The following is a 14,439-nucleotide window of genomic DNA, read 5'->3' as shown; positions in this document are numbered from 1 at the left end:
ACAAATTATGAAGACAGATGATAACAGTTCCTAAGTGATCTTTCACTCATCTTGATCACTACCATTCACACTTCTCTTTGTAGTTTCATCCACTTGTTACAAGTTCTTAGACACATCTAAAACACGGGGCTGTTATTAATAATTAAAATCTGTGGGATTCTAATATATGTTTCTATCTATGGGAAATCTCTGGATTTGTAGGTTTATCACTAGCAGATAAACTAGCAGAAACATATATGCATAATACTGTACGAGCGTAATAGAGGGAATAATACACCAGATTGTAACGACACAACTGCTAGTGCGATTTTCCAAATATAAGATATAATGTGAATGATTTTGTTACTTTTTATTAGAAGAAGAATTACGAAATCATTTTCACTGAAGTAATAATATTATTTGTTAAATAAACAAAATCGAGCTTTTACTAAAACTATGTAACTCGATTGGCGTCTGTATATCTATCTGTCTGTCCGTCTGTTACATGGTAATTTGCGTAATATTAACCCGAGTTTAACGAAACGTCATATGTGCCTTTCTTGAACATGCAGAAATATTATGTTTTTTTTTTTGTTTTGTTTTGCGTTGTAATTTAATTCATGTATTACATTAGTTTGCGATGAATTTTTCTGACTTCCCTGACTAGGACTAGAGCGATAATGCAGGAAATTATGTTGTTTTCTTGGATACTGGGAACATTAAGGCGGTTTACTCACGTTTGACTATACAAGAATTGTCTCTGAGACAATTGTCTTTAAACAACATTACACCACTATGTTATGTACTTTTCTTCAGTAAAATCGCAAACAGTAGAGATTGATATTTATTGTACATATAAAATTAGGCCTAATAGTTAAGCCTGTTTATATATGCTTCAAGTATATTTCTTATTGTGCTTTTTGTACCTAATGGTCAAACATTCAGAAAATCATTCAGGTATCTTTGTGTTTTCAAATACGATTTTTTTCGTTTCTTTCTATCGTACAGCAATCAGGTCTATTGTATAATACTGAGTATACATATACATATAGCAAACTGTAATTATTTTCTTCGTTCATTATCCTGGTAACATATATGTTTCAAACTTACAATTTCTGTACATTTCAAAATTTTGGATTTCAGACATCACAGGCATCATTTCTTCACGTTTTCAGTACTATCTTCTTCGTAGTATATAACCTGGGGACTTCCTCGTCACAATCATTTTTCTCTATTGTGGTCAGTCCTTAATAGCAGACCAATACATTATCATTCGAGACCCAGAGCTAAGCAGCCAAGTTGTAACCAAAATCTGAACTCAACTCTTTTCAATGAGAAGTAACTTTCTCAACTACTTTCTATCCAATACCTAAGTTCTACAAGAAAGGCAGTAATTCTAGTGAAATTAGGTTGAATCTCAATCATTGTTATATGAAAACCACTTGCTACCAGGTTAGCAAGACCGAAACTATCATAATCATCGATTGATTGATTAGTTCAAAATTAATGTAGACGTCACTAGGAAGACTATTTGACCAGGAGCTATCCACAGACCATCCACTTCCCAACACTCTCAGTAACCACCCGCGAGTTCGGTAGCGGTATTCGTGGCTGATGTGGCATGTAAGAACATACAAATGTGGAATGATAAGTTATTAGAAATAAAGCCGTCCTATCTACCTAACGTAGACGATATGCTACATCGAATGGCAAGAACATTATTTAAATCAGGTTAGTAATAGAAATATATTCCTTGATTACACCATTCATTATATTACAGCAAATAGTGCAATCTCTTAATGCCTATATGAATCTTATTAAAACATGACTTCAATATCACAGTTGTGTGTGAAAGAATTGATTTAGTCCAAGGACTTTCATATTTCCATCCTATCATTGTTAAGTGGCGTGTGTGTCCATAGCACTGACTATTGTAGTATTATGATTATACTTTATCCCTATAACAGTTTCTTTAAGATATGTCGCCATTATTCTCTAGTACGGGATTCCGTCTAGAGAAAACGATCCAAACGCCTTAAGTTTGGTCATGTATGCAGAGTTATATATGTGCATATCTATTCATCTTAACTATCTATAACTTCTGATAGTAATTTGATGAAGAAGCCGATAACTCAATTGTTAATTCAAATGCAATGTAAATATGATCCAAAAGAAGGTAAAGGTCACTACAGCGTCACAAATTTGATTTGATTAAATCATAAATACTTGTGCAAGCAGGATATCTCATATGTAGAAAGTGATAATGATAAATGAAAAACGTAAATATTTTGTATCATGAGAAATGTATTATTTTGCTATTGTAATATTAAGAGAGTTCACTAAGATCGTTTTAAAAATACATTTATCTGGAATTGATCTTCTCCATGGCTTGAAATATGATAGATTATCTATAGTGAACAACCTATAGCAGAAACAGATTTGCACAAAATAGAAATTACTTTTATCCCTGGAACGAAAGTAAGAACTTAACATTTAGTCCTCTCAACCAAATTGTTTTGATAAATTGTATAACAATAATATAGAGACTCGTTTTCAATGCCTACAACTTGTTACAAAGAAAAAATCTTGTTCTCATGCTGAAACAACCACAGAAATGTATATTACAAGAGGAAACTGTCTCTTCTACGTTTTCTCGTACATTTTGAGCATATAAGCAAAACTATTATCCTTTCGATCTTTATTACATATACTCGTACATAATCTCATATTAAGAAAAAAAGCATTCTATCATACATGTCTCATGAAATATGAACCACTAACTAGAAGGCAAATATAAAGCTGGATGTATGCATGACCTTTGGAAACATCATCAACTTGTATAGTTAATAAAACCTCTAAACAACCAAACAAGAAGGGAAAAAATATGATAAATTGAGGTAATTATATATCTAAATTTAAATGTAAACTTCAATAAGATAATAACTATCATTTGATTTTTGTGTTACTTCATTAAAAGAAAATATTATTGATAAGACAATTTATTTCCAATAATTAAATACATTCTAGAAATTTGTCAATTAGTATTATTAATTCAAGATTCTGGAGTGTTTATCAAATATTTTGTCAAATGAAATATAATTAATTAGCGTAGAAGCGGTGTCCTCGAGGAGGTACTCCGGAGATAGTAGGTACTTTTCCAGGAAGGGTAACAGGCAATACAAAAGGGGGTATTAGGTGGGAGACTCTCCATGGTCGGCAATATTGATGTCCATATCTACAAACGCATTCTGTATCTCCAGATCTGCAAGCACCTTTAAATAATCTGCTGCAGAAGTCAATGCAAGAGGGATCTGTAAATAGATAATAATAATAATAATAATAATAATAATAATAATAATAATAATAATAATAATAATAATAATAATAATAATAATAATAATAATTTTCTGATTTGTTTCATGCACCTAAGTTCACGGAATAGGCTAGAATGAAAGTTAGTAAGTTAACCATAATAACCGAGTGGAAAAACGTCATGTAGATATTAGGAAATATAGTAGTTCAAACATTCTTTATGAACAACAGTAAAATTGTATTCGATACACGTATAACGAATAACAGTTTACATTTAAACAGGTAGAATATTAATATAAAGGCATACAAAGATGTAAACTACAAATATACATTCCTGATAATAATTTTACATTGAGTTGATTAGTTAGTAGTACTCAATGCTCTAATTTATACAATAAAACTATGTTTTAAAGCTTTACCTAGCCACCGGGTGTCGAGAGTACGATTCTGGGAGTGGCCAGCATTGAACTGTAATTGTACTCTGATTCCAAGGAGGTTCAACCAGCATATGTAATATCTCAAAAATAAAACCTGTGGCGCAGGTGTGGTGTCAGCTGTATCGCCTCCATTACTAAAGAAATTTGAAATAGTATGGGGACATTTATCGAAAAACCCCTTAGGTATTGCATTGTTTATCAGGTCCGATTGACTTACTTGTCTACGTTTTGAGTAAGCTACTTAAGCCATGAACTTGAAATTTATGTAGCTCATGGAAAAGTAACATTTCTGTAAACGTAACTTAGAGAAGGTTAAATAAGGTAGAATTTATTTTGTCAATAAAGTAACCACATCTTGCGACTTCTTAATGTTACATACAAAAATGTTTATAAAGACTAGAACAAAGGTTCAAAAATGTACAAATTACAAAAATTCAGCGAATTTATGGACAAGAAGAGGCACAGTAAAGTAACTTTGAAGTACGATTTTTTGTTCTGATACTGAGTGCATTATTAATTGACAAATACTACTCTAAGCGTTTCTAATCACGGTTTTCTGTTCGTGTGTGGAATTCTAATATGATTTACATTTTAAATTATGTTACCTCAATATGTACATTCTATATATTCAAAGTTACTGGAATATATGATTCTTCTTTCTCTCAAGGCTTTTCCCACGGAAATAGCTCTAAGTTTTTTTCAATATTCTCTTAAATCATTGCTCGGGAAATCTTTTCTGTTAAGCCATTTTCTCGAGTCGTTCTTATCCATATCCGCCTACTACTTTCCTGGACTCCTTCTGCCTTTTACCCCATTTACTTCTGGCAAATACCCTCTGACGACATAGTCGTTTTCTTTTCTCACTAGAATACTCCAAGACGTACATACTGAAATATTAAGAAGTGGAGTAGTATGCGGACAATGGTTCTACTAGAAAAGTTTTTTCGCAATGAACAGCATAATAATAATGAGCGTAGATTAAAATTTAAGTAATTCGAAAGTAAGAATAAAAAATTACAGATTTCGAATGATATACTCCCTCTTAAATGCCGACCTTTTTGAATAAGAAAACTGATATGTTATTATTCTTTTCCTATTCACCATTGTTTCGCTGTAGTATCTTCCTTATTTATTTTGAAGCTAACGTTTCATTATTTTGTTTTGTTGCAACTGTAAGTTAAGTAAATCAACTTATAACTCTGATAAACTTTGGTGTCGCTTTGGTTGCCTTAACCCGACCCGACAATTATACATCTTATCAAACTTGTCAAATTGAAAAAAATTCAAAGTACTTAGTAAGAAAATATTATTACGAAAAAAGAACCGCAAATTTCAATAATACTTATGTTCTGTTGTGAAGTTCCACTTACATAATTTCTTAATTTGGTAGCGGGCCTTCAGTTAGCTTCGAACATTTTGATAGAACAACTTTGTTCGAAGGCAAAAAAAAAAAATAGAATTAATGCACATATCTTATTGATATATAAAGTCAGACGGCGATTTTTCTTTAAGTCAAAAATATTCTTAGTTTCTAGGTATCTTAATATTTTAGTAGCATAACAAATTCAATGCTAATTTGAGTATAATTGCTTTGTGTTAAGTTATTTGAGAAACAAAATTCATATAACACTAAGAATATGATTTGTTGAAATAGTAAAATAAATATAATCGTTGATAAATATTTTTTCTAAGGTTAATATCTTACACTCTCAGCATCATCACAGTTATTCTGGCGTTATTTTCAGGTCACTTGCTGGAACTGAGATGTTTCACGCTGTACGGTTTTCTGCTAGCCTCTTTATCTCAATGTACGATCTTTCTGTTTTGATATCGTTCAATATTGTAGTGTCCTTCGAACCTTCCCTCTCTTTCCTGCCATGGTGTTTTCTAGCATGTCCTTCATGATGTGGTTCCTTTTTAGGAAATATCTCAACCAGGTTCTCTTGCTCTTCTTAATAATATTTAAAACTGTTCCTTTTTCCTTCCCATTTCTAACACTCTCTGATTCGTTTTCCGCTTGGGTCAGCTAATTCTCTCAATTTTTCTTCACACTAACATTCCGAAGGCTTCCGGTAGTTTTATATCTTTTTTGCGTAACGTCCATTTTTCTGGCCGATACAGAACAATATTTCACATGAATCATTTTATAAGTTTTTTTTTTCCTCAACACTTTATTCAGGTTCTCACAAAATATTACTTTATTCATCCTAAAAGCTTCTTTCGCAACTTCTATATTTTATTTAACGTTCACATTTAATATCATTAGTATTACATAATATTTCCCAGATATCAAAAGTATTTATATGTTTTATTGTCTACCCTCCTAACTTAAAACATACGAGTCTCAGCACGTCACGTAGCCGCGATGTTTTCCTGCTCTTCACTGGACGGATCATGTTTTCCGGCTGTGCTGAAATTTAGGTTAATTTGAATAGCTATCCGTAGACGATATTCGCTTTCTCATATATACTTTGGCATTTTGTGTATATGTGTGTACCATCCTTCCTTCGCCAGCAGCCATTACTTTTCGTTTTTATATGCATTTTCGAGTCAAAATTTGTGATCTATCCGAAGAGGAAATATGGAACATGCTTGATCAGTTTGCTGTTGATTCTGGATTTGAAATTGATTATTCAAGTATTTACCCAGATTACGTTGGCAACGCTACTATAGCTTGGAAATTCATTTTTCTTTAGCTTGTAATAGCTGACCAATAAGGATGTCTGAAACATAAACATTTATGTGAGTGAGGGGAGGTGTCTCTGTAATATTTTTAGGCACAACAATCATATTTATTTATTTATTTTTATATTCCTATATACTTACTGTCAATGATAGCCTGACAAAAGAGCAAATACAGAAAAGTCAAACGACAAAAGGGAGACTCGAAGCAAAAAATAAAAATAATCTGTCTTCCACAACATTATTACTTTATACATTTCCAAGTTTATAATGTTTCTATTGATGACTTGTATCATTTGAAGGCCAAAAAGCTATATCTGCATACTTATAAAGAATCATACGCTTGTCGGACTTTTTTATAATTGAAGAAGATACATATTTCAAAAAATATACATAAAAATGAGAAAACAGGTCGAAAATATTGTTTCCTATAGTACTAAGTACATATTTTCAGAAAATAAATATTTCATTGCCTCAACGCTTTTACAATATTTTGTTTATAAAAATCGAAAAGTATCACAAAACCCGCCGACTTGAGAGACAAACATCGCAGGAATGGCTCCTACTCGAATGTGCTAATACAAAATTGGTGTTTCAGATAATTTTTCTTTAAACATATTCAGTTCAAATCTTTTTAGAGCGCCCACAAGGGAATCAATTTTATTCACTAAACCTGCGGTGAAAGTAGAAACATTAAGCTGGGATGGTATGCTTTAGTTCATGGTAAAGTTAACACACTTTATTTTACATTATATGTGTTGTTTAAATTTCTTGAACACGCAATCTTTTACATTCTAAAAGAAACTTCAGACAGAGATATGAAAGATGAAATATGTTGAAAACAGTTGTGTTAACTGTGATTTTGCCAGGAGTAAGTTTATCTATAAACATAAAAGTTCCACGTTTTCTTTAGTATAAAATTTATTAATCCTCGCGTGTTTCAAATTCAGATAGAAAATTCCCTCTTGCTCTTCCCAAAATGATGTAGACTTAATTCTCTTTTTCTCTGAAAGCGCAATATGTTTTTTAGAGCTGTTTTAACGAAATGTAATAAGTTTGAATTACAAACTAATGATATAAGAAAGTTTTCTGAATATAATCATGTTTTAGAATTAAGGAGCACTTTTGCACGTATTTTCATCACGATTATCTTTCTAACACTAACATTTTCTTTGAACAAGGGTTTCTCGCAAAAATGCATTTTACTTGCTGTTTCTTTTTCAAAGGATTTAGGTGGGGAAATTTACAATACGTACTATCGCTCTCCATGATAATATTCTAACAAAAACATGTTTTCTGATAGCTAGGATATTGTCGATTTCTTCCAGGCAGTCGTATCTTTAACAAAATATTGTTTTTTCCCTTATAGACTTAGGGAGTAAGGAAAGTTTTGAGTTTGTCAGCGGAATATCCGTGTGTTCCTGACAAAATAGCATCCGCGTTGTTCACTGAACGTATAAAGAAAGTAGCGCTTGTGTAATAAGGCAAAATTGTTTCATTTTTTGTATATACTTACATGTCTCCTCTTCACCTCCAACAAACACTGTTACGAAAGCAACAATGCAAAGAATCAAATAAACTTTCATTGTTGGAATGATTATAGATTCGCTGTCTTCTCTGAAAATGCAAATTGCGTGCCATAAATATTTATGTTTAATTAATGCTGTTTAATATTCGAAAGTATTTTATAAAAGTATTTGAAAGAATACTTTTAAAATTCCGTTAATGATAAAAAAGAGACAAAATTAATCAATGTATCTTAACACAATTTTAATGCTTTCACTTTCTACAAATAACGTAGATAAATTAATTCATAAATAAAGATGTACAAAATTCAATACTACGGAATATTAAACAACCATCCGTAGATCAGTAAAAAAGGCGATTTAGCTGCGATCTACAAGATTGCATCGGGAACGAAATATTCTTATAAAAATAATATTGTCAGATGCTGTACAATTCAAATAACCTGGTTACATTAATAAAAAGTACTATAGATTTTGATGTGGAGAAAACCCTTGTAGTGTTCACGAGAAACCTATTCGTAGTGCCAACATTGCCGTGATTCATGCATGTATAATTGGTCCATCATTTTTCGAGTACAAGCTTGGTTCTCCAGTTACCGTTAATAATGGTACATATAATAACATGTTCTATACTTTCTCATAGTTAATTTATAACATGGGCAACAAGATCAGCTTATCCATCTCTTTCAGACTATTTTATTTGGGGTTATCGGAAGGAGAGAGTACACCAATGAAGCGAAAGAACAAAAAAATATTTCCAGCTTTGAAGTAATGAAGTTTTAATATGACGCTATTCACGAGCATATGCAAACCTAAACTATTGGAGATTGTTTGAAGTGAGATACGGATTAAAACGTCAAAGATGCACCCGCTACAAGATTTATTTCTCGTAATTATTTATCTATGTATACTGTGAACCAACAATATTACTCAAAAGAGATGTTCTAATCCTCGTGTAGCTGCTTAAACAACAAATAGGGTTCTGGATATAACTCAGATATCTTTGATATTACTCAGTAGAATTTGTGGGCTTTGTGTTTAAATCAAGATGAACCCGTTAAATTTTCGAGGGCTTAATGGTCAGAACTATAACTTTCGTTTTCTTCTGAACATGAAGTATCAAGTACCACTATATTACAACTAAGGTTACTAATAAAATTGGTCAATGATTGGTTATTCTATACAATTACATGAAAGAGCAGAAGTAATTTACTCAACACAACCCACGCCATAATACTACGGAGGAATGAAATTTGAACGACATACTCCTTTTGTCACGAAAACAAGGATTGATGTATGATTTTTGAAGATAAGTATTCTAAAGGCAATAAACGGGTGTTGATAGAAGATCTGATGAATCCCTGAAGTATGGAAGATGCAGCTTACATATAAACTTACCATTAAGAATAAGTAAGCATCCAATCTAACTATTAGCTTCATATCATGTGCAAATTTAGATTTTGAAATCTTAACCAAAAATAATGGAGCATGTATTGAGAGCCTTAACAAATTTCGCTTCTAGTCTGAAAACGTTATTTTCTATAATATTAAACTTTACAACTGTTAACTTGAAAGTATAAGTATTAATTCACAAATATATGTTTACAATATTACAAATGTAAGTATATGCTCAAATTGGTTGTGCGAAATTAGATATTCTACTCTTGTTGCAAAATATACAATCGGAACTCTAACAAAAATGTTCAGTATAAACATATTATTTAAAATAATCTAAACTAAATTCTGAACTAGAATATGTATTTATAAGTTTTCGAAATTTCCACCTTTAAACGAACAAGATTTTTTCTCGATATTGTTTGTCTCATCATCACGACAAATGGCTGAACTGTTTGAAATATGCTCTCAAAAAAGTTAGTTTTATTCTGGCACCAGGTTTCTGTCATGTCCGTTCCTTCAGTTTGGTTTCGAAGGAAGAGAACTAGAGGCGTATTGTGTAAAACATGTTCGCCAAGAACTGTATACCTTTCACAACTCAGTATGGAGTTGAACGTTTGGTATATAAACGACTCATTTGAAATAATTGGCAATATTTCGCAGCGTTTAATTAATTGTGATTTTCAAGGAGTTAGGTCTTAAATTTCTAAAATACTTAATTTACGTTTGAAAGTGGTCACTGACAATACGGTTTTCGCAAACATTTCCTCTAATGATTGTTCGAATTTAACTTTTTAAATATTTATTTTGAAATTTTTATCCATAAAATATCCGAAGTAAGGAAATGTATAAACCGTTCAATGTAATGTTATGAAAATTAGCAATTTCATCTTCCTGACATTTTATCCATTCAGTTTCATTGAAATACATATCCTAACGGAGAATTTTTTTTTAATTTTCGCAAACGGTAATAGCTTCAATTTATGAAATGTGTTTCACAAATTTGTTAGCACTTGAATCGAGTTAAATTTTTTGTTTCCATTATTTCAATGACTAAAATATATTTTGTAATTTCAAATACGTTCCATCTATCTAATCTTGTAATGCGAAGAAGGGGGAACGCAACTAGTGATAAAGAAACTATAATTAGCCAGTAATTCATTGCAGAATCTACAAGGAAAACAGTGGCTCAGTCATAGAGAGTTTACCTCTGGTGAATGGGGTCTCTTGTTCGATTTCCGGTCAAGTAATTGTATGGTGGACAACATCACATTGTCATTCCACCAATTCTTTCTTCCCCATTTACTTACATTAATGCTGCGTCTCCTTTAGCCAGAGGGCATAAACGTAGGACATTAAACTGAAGGATTTCATTGAACTTTTACAACAATTTAGAGTAACGTATTGATACTACGTTCATCAGTGATTCAACGTAATATAAACTAGAAAAATTTCGTGTATATTATCTCGTATATATTATGTATTACTCGTATATATTATCCTTTATTTATGCCTTAAAAAATTATGTTCTGTACAGATAGCATACATGTAATAGATGAATAATGAATAAGGCAAGAGTTAAAATTATGCACATTTACCTTGCTGTACTAACAGATGTTTCCCAGTGATTAATGTTCTTGTCTGGAAGATATCTTCCTTATATTCTGATATCTTCCTATTCAAATCTATCCTTTATCCATTATAGTCAATTATGCATATCTTAAAATGCTATCAGAATAATGCTCAATTCTCTAGAAAATCAATTTCCGTATTTAATGGGGTAATCATCTGTATATCTATGGGAATATTTTAAACACACACACAAATTTTCAATTAATATTTCATTTTAACGTTCCACTTTGTATCTTTTTGTGATTCTTTTATGTTTTATAGGGAATTTTCTTACCAGCAATAGTCCATTCGTATCGTCAGTTTTTTTCTTTTTTGTTTCTGTGTGATGAAGGAATCTAATTCTTGTCTTGTAAAATTGACGCAGCATATTTTATAGGAAAGAATAAAAGGTTGTTAAACTTCATAGAAGGTCATGACATAGATTAATGACATAATTCAACTTTGCATTAGCAAGAGAATTGCATCCTGATCGTTCAATAAATATCTGTAAAATCATTTCTTTGATCCATAAAAGTTGATGATATCATTCCTTTCTTTAATACCATGGATACGTGCACTTCACTTGTCTTCTAATTACCCTCTTCTGTAGCTAACGCTACATAAACTATTAGTTACGCTAATCTTGGGTTAGTGACTGAGTTTTTGAAAAAAAAACTGTGAGGTACATCACATTTTTTGTATTTAGTCACGCAAACCATAGAACTCCTACATGATCCTGGTTCTCACTCTCGAGTTTGTGGCCATATGGTTAACATAGCGAGGGATTATTGGTTCGATTTTCCGTGGGAGCTCATGAGATGTACATCCCATTAAGCTGTATTTCCTTGTCTGATTTAACCACGGTTCTGAAAGTGATGCTATTATATAATTTAAACATTCAAAACCTCACCTTCAAAGAACACACTTCCCTTCATCCTCTATTCAGCCCCACCCTTATACTATCCGTCGCTCTCGTGTATAGTCAGAAGATAAGGCTGAACTTCTGGAAAACAGTCCTCCGAATTTGAACATGCATAGTGATGCAATCTTTATTATCAATGTGAATGCTTGCTTATTTCGTATATGCATTCTTCTCTGTATTTTTTATTATTATATATTTGCAGTCTTACGCGATAATCGATATAGTCCATCTTGCTTGGTCCGAAGCATCGTTCTCTATTAGCTTTTTGGTTCTAAATATGTAATCACACAATATATTCATATATTTGGTCTTTCTTCTCATCTTTTGGTTTTCCCTTACATCTTTTTCACTCACAGGAAGACTTGCGGAAATGTGACTCACCAATTTGAATGAAACTTTGCACGGTTGTAGAACATCGGAAAATTAAACCATGTATTCTTTTATTTCTGCAATGTTGTGAGAGGGTAAGGGTAGAAACCATCCTTTGAAGGTTAAGGATGGTCTCCAAGCATAAACTGAAAACAATAATTGCATATAGGAGAAACAATAGTGCCACAAGGGTTTTTAGGACAGCTGATTCAGATTCTGACGTCAAAATTACAAAATTCAAAATTATGGACCCAATATGGTGATTACAATAATAAAATATCTTCTATTTTGAAATGCTCTGTAGTTAGTCCAGAAGAATCATAGTTCGCAGAAGTTACTGCAAAATGGTTGCAGATCGATTTGGAACACATTACTGTAATCATTTTTACGCGATGCTTGATTAATGTGCTTATCTGCACCTATCCCTACTCGTATCCTTATTTAGAGTAAGTCTTCTTGCCTCTCAATAGTTGGGTTGCTTATTTGTAGTAATTTATAATATATTTCCGTTCTCTGCTAAAACTTGAAGAACGCAATAGGAGCTAAATTGGGAAGTATTTTGTAAATCTGACAATACAATTTATTTGTACTTTAACTTTGATTCCCGAAAAGCTATTACTTGAAAAAACACTCACCTGCATTTTAAAATCCACAATTTTTTTTAAACATTTTTCTGCAATTCGCGATTTGTTTGCATTTCTTGCCGTAATAAGGTGTGTATCTATTGTAAACAATGTTTACGCACCACACACTTTTTTTACGGAATTACCGTAGACCGTTTTCGAAATAAATTCATAATTATAACAATTGAGGATATATAACGTTGTGGCAAAATGAGAGACTATTTGACTCATTAATAATAAACAACCCGACTAGTGAGGGGCGAGAGGATTCACTATAAATAAGCACTACGAATATTAAGAGGTGCAGAGACTCATTTTAATCAAACATCTTGGTCTTGACGAAGTTCTCCTTAGATAACTGCAGAGCATTTCGGGCCAGAAGAGTTTCTAATATTATAATCACCAGATTGGATCCTCCATTTTGAATTTTGTAAGTTCGATGTCAGATTCTGAATCAGCTGTCCTAAAATACCCTGGTATTATGCTTTATACTACATAGAGTGATTGTTTTCTGTTTAGGATTAGAGACCACCGTTAAAGTTCCAAGAGCATTTTCTACCCTTAAACTCACGGCATTGGCGAAATAAGAAAATATATTTAGATTATTTTTCAATATTCGACAAGTATGCAAAGTTGCATTCAAATCGATGAGTTACACTTCCGTAAGTCTCTTTGTCAGTTGCAGACAATATTCCCTTAATGGCATTACTACACCAGTGTGACCTCTCGTCATGTAATATTTTCGACTTCCAATGGGGTCATGGTGACTCAGTTTGGAGAATGTTAATATGTAATGGTTCGAGTTCACGGTTCGATACCATCTCGTTTCAGATGAGTTCAGGGTGGGCAAGGATTGTGTCGGTGGACTTTTTGGGGTTCTTCCGTTTGACTTCTGTTATTATTTTAAAAAAAAAAAATATTCATTTTTTATTATCACCGCCTTCTCTACTATGCACAGCAAAGTAGTGGAACGCAAAACTCACAGATTACATTTGATATTTCTTTGATATTTGAATCACTTTAATGTTGCCCTTTTTATCTCTTCTCTGACCGTAGGGAACATACTAACACAAAACATTCACACATTTTCATTTGGGTCTCGTAAAATTGTTTCAGTTGCGTTTTCTTGACTCTCCAACGCTGTGCTCTCTAAAGCATTGAGGTCTCTTTACTCCTCTTGGCTGTTAATTTAGCCTTGACACTTATCATTTGATGACAAAAATTACGTCCCATCTTAATCCAACTCATCCATACCACCTTAAGTGTATATTTCCGTATTCAGTATTCTATCCTTATTCACGGTGGAATAAGTATTTAACTTTCTATAAAGATATGCCATAGAATATTTATCGCAAGCACATTTTACATTCTTCCGAATTGGAGTAATTAATTTCCATTTATTGTTCTAATTTATTTCTAAAGGTGATGTGAAAGAGCCAGCGTAGTAGTTTCAAAAAAATCAGGAGTTACTTGAGTCACCTATGCCCAATATTCAGTTATGCGTGTAATAATGATTAAATTAATTGATTTTTACGTATTTTGTCAACACAAAGACTATATCAGTGATAACCTATATACAGTTC

General features: G+C 32.2%; 1 long non-coding RNA gene across 1 annotated transcript; it reads right to left on the bottom strand.

The window, feature by feature from the left end:
• Nucleotides 1-3,091: 3,091 nt before the first annotated feature.
• LOC145693982 (uncharacterized) lies at nucleotides 3,092-10,979 on the bottom strand. Its single transcript, XR_014132869.1, has 3 exons — nucleotides 10,930-10,979; nucleotides 7,927-8,027; nucleotides 3,092-3,290 (listed from the first exon to the last, which is right to left on the bottom strand). It is a non-coding gene; the product is annotated as an uncharacterized LOC145693982 (long non-coding RNA).
• Nucleotides 10,980-14,439: the final 3,460 nt, after the last annotated feature.

This window comes from Thermobia domestica, chromosome 9 (genome assembly GCF_964235325.1).
Source record: "Thermobia domestica chromosome 9, izTheDome1.hap1.1, whole genome shotgun sequence".
Lineage (NCBI taxonomy): Eukaryota > Metazoa > Arthropoda > Insecta > Zygentoma > Lepismatidae > Thermobia > Thermobia domestica.
The sequence above is the reverse complement of the archived record's forward strand: the minus strand, read 5'-3'. Positions and strand labels throughout refer to the sequence as shown.